The 16,406-nt window shown below is 36.3% G+C and overlaps 1 protein-coding gene across 2 annotated transcripts in view; it reads right to left on the bottom strand.

The window, feature by feature from the left end:
• Positions 1 to 16,406, bottom strand: part of ZCWPW2 (zinc finger CW-type and PWWP domain containing 2) — a 139,280-nt gene that overhangs the window by 114,520 nt on the left and 8,354 nt on the right. The gene's annotated exons all lie outside the window — the stretch shown is intronic.

The following is a 16,406-nucleotide window of genomic DNA, read 5'->3' as shown; positions in this document are numbered from 1 at the left end:
AAAAAATTAATTAGACTAAAGTTTACTAGTATTGTGACTATTTAATGTTTGTGAGTCTTAACTTTAAATACTTAACATCATAGGTAATGTATTATTAGAATATGTATCCTGTTAATATGTTCATAATATGGCAAGTTAACAGAAATAGGAAGATTAATATATAAAATAATAATACAATATGCAATTTTTAATATCTCTTTACAATTTTAGATATGATTTAACTGGCATTCTTATAATTACTAATGGCCATAATTAGTGTTATATAAGTTTATAACTATTCTAAATATTGTTCTATAAGAATTGAATAGTCTCTATGTTCAAAACTATAACTTTTTCTTAAAACAAAACAAGACAGGTGTTATTTCAAAGTCTACAGCAACAATAATCTACTACTGTATAATGAACTGCAACAATTGAGAACTAATATTTTTAATATAAGTTATTTCTGGTAAGTCAAAAGAAAATGTGACACACAAAAAAGGCTTGCAGCTTTTAACTTGACATGACTAAAGTAAAAGTGGCTGAATTCCATAAAAGAAAGCACAAAAAATGTCAACAAAAGCATTTACTTGTAGTTTGACTAGATACATTATTGAAGAAAAAAATTTTTGAGACAGTTTTCTTGCATTTTCAAACATTGAACAATCTGATAGGCAAATGAACTCTCAAAAACAAAATAGAAAAGTTATAAAACAATTTATATTGCAACAAGACTCCAAAGGATCTAGAGATTTATAATAATGAGAGTATAAAGTTGATATTTATATTTTTAAAAACTGCAAATTATTAACAGATGTTAATTAAAAAGTATCAATCTTATATTTATATATCCAGATAAAATATTATGAGGGCGAAAGCAAGATTATAAATGCATATGATGCTATGACTGAAACTACATTGTATCAGCTAGGATTCATTTCGTTGCAACTGACAGCTTAAGCCAAAAAATTAAAAATTAAAAAGGAAAGAAAAAAAACTATTGGCTCATATACCAAAAGTGAGAAGTATGGCTGACATGAGGCAGAGCTAAATTCAGGACTAAATCAACACAGAAAAATCAGTAGCATTTCTTTACACCAACAACAAACTATCCAAAAAGGAAACCAAGGAAACGATTTCATTTACAATTGCATCAAACATAATAAAATACTTAGAAATAAATTTAACCAAGTAAGTAAAAGACCTGTAAAATGAAAACTATAAAACACTGATGAAAGAAATGGAAGATGACACAAATAAATGGAAAGATATTCAGTGTTCATGGACTGGAAGAACACTGTTAAACTGTCCATATTATGCAAAGTGAGCTACAGATTCAATGCAATCACTATTAAACCCCTGTAACATTTTTACAAAAATAGAAAAAAAAAATTCTAAAATTCATAGAGAACTACAAAAGACCCCAAATAGCCAAAGCAATCTTAAGAAGAACAAGTTAAAGGCCTCACACTTCCTGATTTCAAAAATACATTACAAAGCTACAGTAATCAAAACATTATGCTGCTTGAACAAAGAAAGATATACAGATCAACTGAACAGAACAGAGATAAATCCACACATAGATGGTCAACTAATCTTCAACAAGGGCATCAAGAATAGATAATGAGGAAAGGACAGTCCCTCCAATAAGTGGGGTTGGGAAACTGAATATGCACATGTAAAAGAATGGCATTGGGCCATTATCTTACGCCATAGACAAAAATTAACTCAAAATGGATTAAAGCCTTAAACATAACACCTGAAACTAGAACTTCTAGAAGACAATAGGGGAAAAGCTTATGACATTGGTCTTGGCAATGATTTCACAGATATGATACCAAAAGCACAGGCAATAAAAGCAAAAATAGACAAGTAGGACTGTATCAAACTAAAAAACTTTGCACAGCAAAGGAAACAATAAAGTGAAAAGGCAACCTGTGGAATGGGAGAAAATATATACAAACCATACATCCGATAAGGGATTAATATCCAAGATATATAAGGAGTTTCTACAGCTCAATAGCAAAGAAACAAATAACCTGATCAAGAAATGGGCAAACAAATAACCTGATCAAGAAATGGGCAAAGGACCAGAACAGACATTTTTCCAAAGAAGACATACAAATGGCCAGCAAGTATATGAAAAAATGCTCAGTGTCACCAACCATCAGGGAAATGCAAATCAAAACCACAATGAGATATCATTTCACACCTGTTAGGATGGTTATTATCAAAAAGTTAAAGGATGACAAGTGTTGACAAGGATGTGGAGGAAAAGGACATCCTTGTACACTGTTGGTGGGAATGTATATTGGTCCAGCCATTATGGAAAACAATATGAAGGTTCCTCCAAAAATTAAAAATAGAAGTACCATATAATCCAACAATCCCACTTCTGGATATATATCCAAAGGAAATAAAAGCCTTATCTCAAAGAGGTATCTACACTCCCACGTCCACTGCAGCATTATCACAATAGCCAAGAAACAGAAACAAACACTGATGGATGAATGGATAAAGAAATACTAATATATATATTTACTAATATATATGTGTATATATATACACTGATATATATTTGTATATATCAGTGTATATATATACTGATATATATATTTATATATAAAGAAATAGTGACATATATATAAAAGAATTACTGGACTTCCTTGGTGGCCCAGTGGTTAGGAATCTGCCTGCCAATGCAGGGGACATGGGTTCGAGCCCTGGTCCGGGAGATCCCACATGCCACGGAGCAACTAAGCCCGTACACCGCAACTACTGACCCTGCACTCTAGAGCCCGTGAAACACAACTACTGAGCCCGCATGCCACAACTACTGAAGCCCGTGCGCCTAGAGCCCGTACTCTGCAACAAGAGAAGCTACCACAATGAGAAGCCTGCGCACCGCAACAAAGAGTAGCTCCCACTTGCCCCTAGAGAAAGCCCGCGCACAGCAATGAAGACCCAATGCTGCCAAAATGAGATAAAGAAAGAAATGAATTTATTTAAAAAAAGAAGAATTATTATTCAGCCTTAAACAAGGAAATCCTGTCATTAGTGACAACATGGATGAAACTAGAAAGCCATTGTGCTGAATGAAATAAGTCAGGTGCAGAAAGAAAAATACTGTATGATCTTGCTTAATTTGAAAAAAGTCAGAATCATAGAAGCAGAGAGAATGGTGGTTATCACAGGTGGGGTAGGGAGAGGAAAATGGGGATATTTTCATCAAAGGGCACAAAGTTTCAGTTATGTGGGATGACTAAGTTCTAGAGACCTAATGTACACTCTGACTATAGTTGGTAATACTGTATTGTATACTTGAAATCTGCTGAGAGTAAAGTTTTTTAAACAACGATAGAAACATTGTTTGCAATCTCCAAATATTAGATAGAAGGTAAATATTTTTTTTAAATTTACATTCAATTCTTTTTATTTTTGTCTATTTAATCCTTCTATATTTAATTTTTATTTTATTATAGTTGATTTACAATATTACATTAGTTTCAGATGTATAACATAGTGACTCAGTATTTTTATAGCTTATACTCCTTTTAAAGTTATTATAAAATATTGGCTATATTCCCAGTGCTCTACAATATATCCTTAATTTTTTTTTTTTTTTTTTTGCCACACTGTGCAGCATGTGGGCTCTTAGTTCCCCGACCAGGGATCAAACCCGTGCCCCCTGCATTGAGAGTGAGGAGTCTTAACCACTGGACCGCCAGGGAAGTCCCATTATATCCTTATAGCTTACTTATTTTATACATAGTAGTTTGCTCCTCTTAATCACCTACCCCATCTTGCCCCTCCCCCATTCTTCTCCCCACTGGTAACCACTAATTTGTTCTCTGTATCTGTGAGTTTCTTTCTGTTTTGTTATATTAATTCATTTGTTTTACTCTTTACATTCCACATAAGTGGTAACATACAGTATTTGTCTTTTAATATAGTAAATCTTAAGTGTTCTCACCACAGACACACACACACACACAAAAGGCAACTATGAGAGGTGATGGATATGTTGATAAGCTTGACCGTAGTAACCATTTCATAATGTATATGTACATCAAAACATCTTGTTATACATCTTAAATATAGACAATTCTTATAAAAATAAACTGATTAATTCAGGATTGATTTCATCAGGACTTGGTTTCCCTTAGTCTCTCTACTTTGCCTCCTTCTGCATTAGGTTCAGTCTTAGGTTCCATGTGAAAGAAGATGGCAGCAAGTTCAAGTCCAGTGTGAAAGGAGTGTCTCTTCTCCAGGAGTGTCTCTTCTCCAGGAGTCCACAAAAAACTCAGGGCATCACACTGGTTCTAAGTGGGCATATGTCTATCCCAGTGTCAGTGACTATAGCTGGTGAATATCATGTGCTGATTTTTAGGCATAGGTCACATATCCATCTCTGGAGAAAGATGTAGAGACCACCCCACCCAAAATACAGTGGAGGAGGAAGATTTTCCAGAGGTAAATTGGGGAGGAAGACAAAAAGAGTAGGTATCTATGCAATATTTGAAAATATATATATATATTAGAGACAAAAAGTAGAAGAAAATATAGAAAATAAAAATCTTATGGTGATAAAATTATGAATTGTTTTCTCCTCTATCTTCCAAAGTTTTTAAATGGAAATTTAAATATTGTATTATTTCATATAATTATACAATCAATCCTCATTACTTGCAGATTCCATATTTGCAATTTTGCCTACTCACTATAAATTATTTGTAACCTCCAATATCAATATTTGCTGCATGTTTGCAAGGTAACACTCTGCCTTCTTGCTTCAGCTCTCATACTGTAAACAAGTGTCCATTCCATGGTCTATTCAGGAATAATATAAATGTAAAATTACAAAATTAACATTTAAAAGTTATTTCTAAAGATATTTTAGCAACATAACATTATCTATCTTCGAAATAAACATTGTGAAAAAACGTATTTAGTATTAGACCTACATATATCAAAATGGTGACGACCTGCAGAAAAATTTGCTGCAGAAAATTAATTTATCAGATTTAGTATTATTTTTCTATACATTTTGTTCATAATTACAGCTTATATATCAGACTTTCAATTAAAATCAGTTATTGAAAATTCTAGAGAACTTTTAAAATATGAAAACAGGTTTCCAAATAAACCACCAAACTATAAATTTTCAATAAAAATGGTTTCAATCTCCATTGGCTCTGTAAACACTTGTGTACCCAAAATCTTAGTTTCTGATAAATTGTAACTTCTTGTTGCAAAAGTTAAATTGTAAAAATGTTTTATACACTTGTAAATTTTAGAATTGTAAAGCTGCATCAGGTAATATGCCAATAATGGCTAATTTTACAGTTACCTTGGAAAATGAAGATAATTAAGGGTTCAATAATCTTAGTCTCTAGGAATGTAATTATAATGTATATAAAAAGGGTCAAGCAATATTCCTAGTTCAAGAAAATTGACCTTAACCTACAAAAACATATATTCCTTTGGAATAAAAATCTGGTTTTCTTTAAATATAACAATATGGACAATACCTCAAACTAGATATTAATTTGTTCCTTTGCTCATTCTTTTTTTTTTTATTTTTTTTTTTGGCGGTATGCGGGCCTCTCACTGTGGTGGCCTTTCCCGTTGTGGAGCACAGGCTCTGGATGCGCAGGCTCAGCGGCCATGGCTCATGGGCCCAGCCGCTCCGCGGCAAGTGGGATCCTCCTGGACCGGGTCACGAACCCGCATCCCCTGCATCGGCAGGCGGACTCTCAACTACTGCGCCACCAGGGAAGCCCCTCATTCATTTTTTTAAACAGATAATTACTGTGTACCTCTCACATGTTGCACAAAAGTTCTAGGTACTAGGGAAACACCAGTGAATAAAAACAGACACAGCAGGCATGAGTTAAAATTCCAGTAAGAGGAGAAACAGACAGTATATATAAGCAAACCAATAAATAATGTCAGATATTGATAAATACTAAAGGGAAATATAGGGTGATACGATAGGAAGGTGTGTGTGTTGCAGGAGGTTTGGTCAAGGAAGGTTTATATGGATGTATGACATTTGGGCCGAGACTTGAAAATTGAAGACACAGCCCATAAAGAGCCTTGAAAAGAGGAAATTTCTGGCCTACTTGAAGGGCAAAAATGAAGCCAGTGTGACAGGTAGTAAGTGCAGGGAAGATTTCCTGTCCAGATCTACTATCAATTAGGAAAAAATCAGAGAACCAAATAGAAAAACAGCCAACAGACTTGAACAGGTACTTCACAAAAGAGGCAATCTAAATGACCAACAAATATGAAAAGGTCCTCAAACTTAAGAATTGTAAAGGAAATGCAAATTAAACCTACAATGAGATACCACAACACACCAGCAATGCCAGTGTTAGAAAGACTGACAATGCCAAGTGCTGGCAAAGATATAAACAGACTGGAACTCTCATACACAGTTGATTGAGTTGCCAATTAGTATGATCATTTGCAAATTTGCTTTTCATTATCTACTAAATTTGAACATACTTCTAAGTACATACATACCAAATATCTATATCTAATATCTATATCTATCTCAAGATATGTACAAGAACATTCATACCCAAAACCTGTAAACAATTCAAATATTTATAATCTGTAGAACAAAAATGAAATGTGGTATACTCATACAGTGGAATACTACATAGCAAGAAGAATGAACAAACTCTTGAGACACAAAACTTGAGTGAATCTCAGAAACATACTGATTAAAAGAAGCCAGATATAAGAATACACACTACATGATACCATGTATGTGTATATACACCTATACATACATATATTTAAAACAAGTGGAGCTCATTCGTGGTGTTAAAAGTTAGAATGGCAGTTAGCTTTGGGTCAAGGGGCCATGAGGTAGCTTCTGTGGGGCTGGCAATGCTCTTCTAGGGTCCAGACAACTATGACAGGTAATATGTGAGGGGAAGAGATTCATCCTTAACCTGAATGTGGTTATACGAGTGTATTTACTTTGTAATAATTTTTGAGCTTTTCATCTATAATGTTTGTATATATGGTATAGTTCAACAAAGTATATATTTTTAAAATATATGACAGTATAAAGAATATATTTGAGTAGGGAGATGATGTTTTGGCCCTGGGTAGAAATACGGCTCTGAAGACAAATGGACTTATTCCATGCATGTTTTAGAGATAGAACAGGTAAGACTCATTGCTGTATTGCCTATAGTGAATAAGGGAAAGACAGGGATCAAGATTGACTACTAAGTTTTCAGCTTAAGTAACTAGATCAAAGTTAGTGACATTTATGTTTCCAGAAAGACAGAATGGTTGATCGCATTAGATGTTGTTTAGAATTTCAGTCATGAGGACAGAGAAGTTGCCACTGGATTTAAACATGGAAGTCATTGATGATCTGAGAGCAATGATAGGTTAGTGCTGGGAATGAAGTCCTGATTGGAGCATGCCGAACTGTAACTATTAAGTAAGGAAGTGAAGAAGAAATTTTAGGTAACTCTTTGAGTAGTTGTTTTTGCTTTCCTGTGAATGGGGCTGAGAGATATGTAAACAGAAGAGAAAGCTTGAAAGCACTGGGGGATCAGAGCAAGTTATGACATGTATATTAAGCAGGTGGTTGAGAGATGGAGCCTGGTATAAAGAAATGAACTTGACTTACCTAATAATTTTGGTGGAAGATTAGGATCCAATACAATTCACCTCTACCCCAATACCAGAAAGCTACTTCCTAAGAATCTTCTTTACAGCAAATGGTCAAATTTTTCTATTCTTAAAGTTTTGCTATGTTTGGGGGCGGGGGGGGGGAGTTTCCATTTTTCTCTTCGTTTCTTTTGCTTTAACAGCTTTGAGATATAATTCACATACTACAGAATTCACCCATTTAAAGTATACTATCATTTCTTTTGATGTCCTGGGTTCCTTAATGATGTTCAAGTATTATTTGTGTCAGTAACATTCAGCGTAAAACAAAAAAAGGTTTTGGAAACAACAGAGAGATATTTTCCTTCTAAACTTTTATTTCAACAATCAATTTTAATATAAAAAGCATTTATTGTACAAAACAAGATTTCAGACAAACAGAAAACCCATTTCCAATTGTTGATATTCAGGAAAGAACTCATAGAAACATTCTGGAACTGCTATTTTTGTTGTTGTTGCTGCAGTTTTTAACTTTAGGAATCTTACCCTCATTCTATATACCTGCTCTTCTGGATATGTGAGGAAATAAACCTTTACCTTTTAAACCACTATTTGTCTTCCCAATTAGTTGAGGCCAGAAGCATTCTTAGAGAATACAGGCTTAAGGATTAATCTCCAAAATATATAAACATCTCATGCAGCTCAATATTTAAAAAACAAAAAACCCAATCTAAAAATGGGCAGAAGACCTAAATAGACATTTCTCCAAAGAAGACATACAGATGACCAAGAGGCACATGAAAAGCTGCTCAATATCAATAATGATTAGAGAAATGCAAATCAAAACTACAGTGAGGTATCACCTCACACTGGTTAGAATGGGCATCATCAGAAAATCTACAAAACAACAAATGCTGGAGAGGGTGTAGAGAAAAGGGAACCCTCTTGCACTGTTGGTGGGAATGTAAATTGATACAGCTGCTATGGAGAACAGTATGGAGGTTCCTTAAAACACTAGAAATAGAATTACCATATGACCCAGCAATCCTACTACTGGGCATATACCCAGAGAAAACCATAATTCAAAAAGACACATGTGGGGGACCTTCAAGATGGCGGAGGAGGTGAGATCCCAGGGAGAGGACTGGGGTGGGCTGCATGAACACAGCCTGAAGGGGGCTAGTGTGCCACAGCTGGCTGAGAGAGAGTCCAGGAAAAACTTTGGACCTGCCTAAGGCAAGAGACCACTGTTTCAGGGTGCAAGAGGAGAGGGGATTCCTTCCCTGTCTGCCCACAGAAGGCAGAGCACTGCCTAAACAAGCTCCAGAGATTGGAGTGAGCTGTAGCTATCAGCTCAGACCCCAGAGACAGGCATGAAACACTAATGCTGCTGCTGCAGCCACAGAGAATCCTGTGTGCAAGCACAGGTCACTATCCACAGGCCCCACCCTGGGAGCCTGTACAACACGCCACAGTCAGGATCCTGTGATCCAGCGACAACTTCCCTGGGAGAACGCACGGGGTGCCTCAGGCTGTTGCAATGTCAACGCCAGCCTCTGCCACCACAGACTCGCCCGGCATTCCAATTGTAACTACCGTATCCCTCCCTTTGCCCTGGCAGGAGTGACCCAGAGCCCCTAATCAGCCACTGCTTTAACCCCGTCCTGTCCAGGCAGGAAAAGAAGCCTGAGGGCAACCTATATGCAGAGGCACAGCCAAAACCAAAGCTGTGCCCCAGGAGCTGTGAGAACAAAGAAGAGAAAGGGCAATTTCTCTGTGCAGCCTCAGGAGCAGCAGATTAAATCCCCACAATAAACGTGAATTACCCTGCATCTGTGGAATACCAGAATAGACAACGAATCAACCCAAAATTGAGGTGGTGGATTTGGGGAGCAATGGTAGACGTGGGGTTTGCTGTCTGCGACTGATTTGTTTCTGATTTTTATGTTTATCTTACTATAGTTTTTACTGCTTGTTGTCACTGGTGAATTTGTTTATCAGTTGGGTTGCTCTATATTTTTTTTAATATTTTTTAATTAAAAAAATTTTTTTCTCCCTTTTCTTCTGAGCTGTGTGACTGACACGGTCCTGGTTCTCTGGCCTGCTGTCGCGCCTGAGCCTCTGAGGTGGGAGAGCCTAGTTCAGAATATTGGACCACCAGAGACCTCCCAGCCCCATGTAATATGAATCAACGAGAGCTCTGCCAGAGATCTCCATCTCAACGCTAAGACCCAGTTCCACACAAGGACCAGCAAGCTCCAGTGCTGTACACCCCATGCCAAACAACTAGCAACATAGGAACACAACTCTACCCATTAGCAGAGAGGCTACCTAAAATCATACTAAATTCACAGACATCCCGGAACACACCACTGGACGCGGCCCTGTCCACCAGAAAGACAGGATCCAGCCCCACCTACTAGAACACAGGCACCAGTCCCCTCCGCCAGGAAGCCTACACAACCCACTGAACCAACCATACCCACTGTGGGCAGACACCAAAAACAAAGGGAACGACGAACCTGCAGGCTGCAAAAAGTAGACCCCAAACACAGTAAGTTAAGCAAAATGGAAAGACAGAGAAATATGCAGCAGATGAAGGAGCAAGGTAAAAACCCACCAGACCAAACAAATGAAGAGGAAATAGGCAGTCTACTGGAAAAAGAATTCAGAGTAATGATAGTAAAGATGATATAAAATCTTGCAAATAGAGAAAATACAAGAAACGTTTAACAAAGACCTCAAAGAACTAAAGAGCAAACAAACAATGATGAACACAATAAATGAAATTAAAAATTCTCTAAAAGAAAACAATAGCAGAATAACTGAGGCAGAAGAACGGGTAAGTGACCTGGAAAATAAAATAGTGGAAATAACTGCCACAGAGCAGAATAAAGAAAAAAAATGAAAAGAATTGAAGACAGTCTCAGAGACTTCTGGGACATTAAACACACCAACATTCAAATTAAGAGTCCCAGAAGAAGAAGAGAAAAAGAAAGGGTCTGAGAAAATATTTGAGGAGATTATAGTTGAAAACTTCCCTAACATGGAAAAGGAAGTCCAGGAAGTCCAGAGAGCCCCATACAGGATAAATCCAAGGAGAAACACACCAAGACACATATTAATCAAACTATCAAAAATTAAATATAAACAAAAAATATTAAAAGCAGCAAGGAAAAAACAACAAATAACATATAAGGGAATCCCCATAAGGTTGACAGCTGATCTCTCAGCAGAAACTCTGCAAGCCAGAAAGGAGTGGAAGGATATATTTAAAGACATGAAAGGGAAAAACCTACAACCAAGATTACTCTACCCAGCAAGGATCTCATTCAGATTCGATGGAGAAATTAAAACCTTTACAGACAAGCAAAAGCTGAGAGGATTCAGCACCACCAAACCAGCTTTACAACAAATGCTAAAGGAACTTCTCTAGGCAGGAAACACAAGAGAAGGAAAAGACCTACAAAAACAAACACAAAACAATTAAGAAAATGGTAATAGGAACAGACATATTGATAATTATCTTAAACATAAATGGATTAAATGCTCCAACAAATACTGGCTAAATGGATATAAAAACAAGACCAATATATATGCTGTCTACAAGAGACCCACTTCAGACCTAGGGACAAATATAGACTGAAAGTGAGGGGATGGAAAAAGATATTCTATGCAAATGGAAATCAAAAGAAAGCTGGAGTAGCAAATCTCATATCAGAAAAAACAGACTTTAAAATAAAGACTATTACAAGAGACAAAGAAGGACACTAAATAATGATCAAGGGATCAATCCAAGAAGAAGATATAACAATTGTAAATATTTATGCACCCAACATAGGAGCACCTCAATACGTAAGGCAAATGCTAATAGCCATAAAAAGGGAAATCGACAATAACACAATAATAGTAGGGAACTTTAACACCCCACTTTCACGAATGGACAGATCATCCAAAATGAAAATAAGTAAGAAAACAAGTTTAAATGATACATTAAACAAGATGGATTTAATTGATGTTTATAGTGCATTCCATCCAAAAACAACAGAATAATCTTTTTTCTCAAGTGCTCAAGGAATATTCTTCAGGATAGATCGTATCTTGAGTCACAAATCAACCCTTGGTAAATTTTAAAAAATTGAAATTGTATCAAGTTTCTTTTCTGACCTTAGCGCTATATGACTAGATATCAATTACAGGGAAAAAATGTAAAATATACAAACACATGGAGGCTAAATAATATGCTACTAAATAATCAAGAGATCACTGAAGAAATCAAAGAGGAAATCAAAAATACAGAGAAACAAATGACAGTGAAAACACAATGACCCAAAACCTATGGGATGCAGCAAAAGCAGTTCTAAGAGGGAAGTTTATAGTAATAAAATCCTACCTCAGGAAACAAAAGAAATCTCAAATAAACAACCTAACCTTACACCTAAAGCAATTAGAGAGAGGAACAAAAAAACCCCAAAGTTAGCAGAAGGAAAGAAATCATAAAGATCAGATCAGAAATAAATGAAAAAGAAATGAAGGGAACGATAGCAAAGTCAATAAAACTAAAAATAAAAGCTGGTTCTTTGAGAAGATAAACAAAATTGATAAACCACTAGCCAGACTCATCAAGAAAAAAAGGGAGAAGACTCAAATCAACAGAATTAGAAATGAAAAAGGAGAAGTAACAACTGACACTGCAGAAACACAAAGATTCATGAGGGATTACTGCAAGAAACTATATTCCAATAAAATGGACAACCTGGAAGAAAGGGACAAATTCTTAGAAAAGCACAATCTTCCAAGACTGAATCATGAAGAAATAGAAAATATAAAGAGACCAATTCCAAGCACTGAAATTGAAACTGTGATTAAAAATCTTCCAACAAACAAAAGCCCAGGACCAAAGGCTTCCCAGGTGAATTCTATCAAACATTAGAGAAGAGCTAACACGTATACTTCTCAAACTCTTCCAAAATATAGCAGAGGGAGGAACACTCTTAGTTTTATTCTACAAGGGCACCACACCTTAATACCAAAAGCAGACAAAGATGTCACAAAAAAAGAAAACTATAGGCCAATATCACTGATGAACATAGATGCAAAAATACTTAACAAAATACTAGCAAACAGAATCCAACAGCACATTGAAAGGATAATTCACCATGATCAAGTGGGGCTTACCCCAGACATGCAAGGATTCTTCAGTATTCGCAAATCAATAAATGTGATAAACCATATTAACAAACTGAAGGATAAAGACCATATGATCATCTCAACAGATGCAGAAAAAGCTTCTGACAAAATTCAACAGCTATTTTATGATAAAAACTCCCCAGAAAGTAGGCATAGAGGGAACTTACCTCAACATAATAAGGGCCATATATGACAAACCCACAGCCAACACTGTTCTCAATGGTGAAGAACTGAAACCATTTCCTCTAAAATCAGAAACAAAACAAGGATGCTCACTCTCACCACTGTTATTCAACCTAGTTTTGGAAGTTTTAGCCACAGCAATCAGAGAAGCAAAGGAAATAAAGGGCATCCAAATTGGAAAAGAAGAAGTAAAACTGTCACTGTCTGCAGATGCCATGATACTATACATAGAAAATCCTAAAGATGTTACCAGAAAACTACTAGAGGTAATCAACGAATTTGGTAAAGTAGCAGGATACAAAATTAATGCACAGAAATCTATCACATTCCTATACACTAATGGTGAAAAATCTGGAAGAGAAATTAAGGAAACACTCCCATTTACCACTGCAACAAAAAGAATAAACTACCTAGGAATAAACCTACCTAGGGAGACAAAAGACCTGTATGCAGAAAACTATAAGACACTGATGAAAGAAATTAAAGATGATACAAACAGATGGAGAGATATACCATATTCTTAGATTGGAAGAATCAACATTGTGAAAATGACTATACTACCCAAAGCAATCTACAGGTTCAATGCAATCCCTAGTAAACTACCAATGGCATTTTTCACAGAACTAGAACAAAAAAATTTCACAATCTGTATGGAAACACAAAAGACCCCGAATAGTCAAAGCAATATTGAGAAAGAAAAACGGAGTTGGAGGAATTATGCTTCCTGACTTCAGACTATACTACAAAGCTACAATAATCAAGACAGCATGGTACTGGCACAAGAACAGAAACAGAGATCAATGGAACAGGATAGAAAGTCCAGAGAAAAACCCACACATATACGGTCATCTTATCTTTGATAAAGGAGGCAAGAATATACAATGGAGAAAAGACAGCCTATTCAGTAAGTGGTGCTGGGAAAACTGGACAGCTACATGTAAAAGAATGAAATTAGAACACTCCCTAACACCATGCATAAAAATAAACTCTAAATGGATAGAAAACCTAAATGTAAGGCCAGACACTATCAACCTCTTAGAGGAAAACATACGAAGAACACTCTTTGACATAAATCACAGAAATATCCTTTCTGACCCACCTCCTAGAGAAATGGAAATAAAAACAAAAATAAACAAATGGAACCGAATGAAACTTAAAAGCTTTTGCACAGCAAGGAAACCATAAACAAGACGAAAAGACAACCCTCAGAATGGGAGAAAATATTTGCAAATGAAGCAACTGACAAAGGATTAATCGTCAAAATATTCAAGCAGCTCATGCAGCTCAATATCAAAAAAACAAACAACCCAATCCAAAAATGGGCAGAAGACCTAAAGAGACATTTCTCCAAAGAAGATATACAGATTGCCAACAAACACATGAAAGTATGTTCAACATCACTAATCATCAGAGAAATGCAAACCAAAACCACAATGAGGTATTACCTCACACCAGTCAGAATGGCCATCACCAAAAAATCTACAAACAATAAATGCTGGAGAGGATGTGGAGAAAAGGGAACCCTCCTGCACTACTGGTGGGAATGTAAATTGATATAGCCACTGTGGAGAACAGTATGGAGGCTCCTTAAAAAACTAAAAATAGAACTACCATACAACCCAGCAATCCCACTACTGGGCATATTCCCTGAGAAAACCATAATTCAAAAGTAGTCAAGTACCACAATGTTCATTGCAACACTGTTTATAATAGCCAGGACATGGAAGCAACCTAAGTGTCCATGGGCAGATGAACGAAAAAGAAGATTTGGCACATATATACAATTGAATATTACTCAGCCATAAAAAGAAACAAAACTGAGTTATTTGTAGTGAGGTGGATGGACCTAGAGTTTGTCATACCGAGTGAAGTAAGTCAGAAAGAGAAAAACAAATACTGTATGCTAACACATATATATGGAATCTGAAAAAAAAAAAACAAACTTTTTTCTGATGAACCTAGGGGTATGGCAGGAATAAAGATGCAGGCATAGAGAATGGACTTGAGGACATGGGGAGGGGGAAAGGTAAGCTGGGACAAAGTGAAAGAGTAGCACTGACATATATACACTACCAAATGTAAAATAGATAGCTAGTGGGAAGCAGCTGCATAGCACAGGGAGATCAGCTCGGTGCTCTGTGACCACCTGGAGGGGTGGGATAGGGAGGTGGGAGGGAGACACAAGAGGGAGGGGATATGGGGATATATGTATATGTATAGCTGATTCAGTTTGTTATTCAGCAGAAACTAACACAACATTGTAAAGCAATTACACTCCAAAAAAGATATTTTAAAAAAGTAAAGATAACAAAGAGAAAAAGAAAAAAAAACACATGCACCCCAATTCATTGCAGCACTATTTACAATAACCAGGTCATGGAAGCAACCTAAATGCCCACTGACAGACGAATGGATAAATAAGATGTGGTACATATATAGAATGGAATATTACTCAGCCAAAAAAAGGAACCAAATTGGGACATTTGTAGAGACATGGATGGACCCAGAGACTGTCATACAGAGTGAAGTAAGTCAGAAAGATTAAAGCAAATATCGTATATTAACACATATATGTGGAATTTAGAAAAATGGTACAGATGAACCGGTATGCAAGGCAGAAATAGAGACATAGGTGTAGGGAACAAACATACGGACACCAAGGTGGGAAAGCAGGGGGTTGGTGATGGGGGGGGTGAATTGGGAGATTGGGATTGACATATATATGCTAATATGTATAAAACAGATAACTAATAAGAACCTGCTATATAAAAAATTAATTTAATTTAATTTAAAAACAAAGGAATACACCCTTGGTCGTCGAGGTCTTGAATCTGAGCTGCTGATTCTTGGAGGATATTATGTAGTCACGCCTATTGGTACCACTACAAATTCAGAGACTTCAACCTCAGATGAGGCCTCAGCACATCTTTAAGGCTATCCTTTTTATGTATTCTCTTTTTCCTCTTGCAATTCTTCAGTGATTATTCTAAACCTTTTTAAATCTCAGACCATTCTCCTCAGTCTCAAAAGATAAACTTTCCTCCTACATTACAAGGATTATCTCTGTCATTTCCCACCTCAATACCTAAAAGCTTATGTAAAACTGTTCTCTCACTTGCTTGCTGCTGTTTCAGACCTCAATTCTATTTTCTTTGTTCTAAAATACTTCTTGAGGGTTTGCTATAAGCCAGATAATGCTAAAGGAAAGACAAAATTCCTCTCCTCAAATAACATTAAGTGCTATTATGAGACCAATGCAGAATGATTTGGAAGTGTATGGGGCACACCTGAGACTTCCAGGTAGGGGGTGTGTCAGGCTACTGAGAAGAGGTGATGTCTAAGCCAATCTGAAAAATTACTGAGTAAGAGTCAATGCCCCTACCGTGTGCCCCCAGCAATCTCTACCCCCTCTC

Source organism: Stenella coeruleoalba, assembly GCF_951394435.1.
Source record: "Stenella coeruleoalba genome assembly, chromosome: 10".
NCBI classification, from domain to species: domain Eukaryota; kingdom Metazoa; phylum Chordata; class Mammalia; order Artiodactyla; family Delphinidae; genus Stenella; species Stenella coeruleoalba.
The sequence above is the reverse complement of the archived record's forward strand: the minus strand, read 5'-3'. Positions and strand labels throughout refer to the sequence as shown.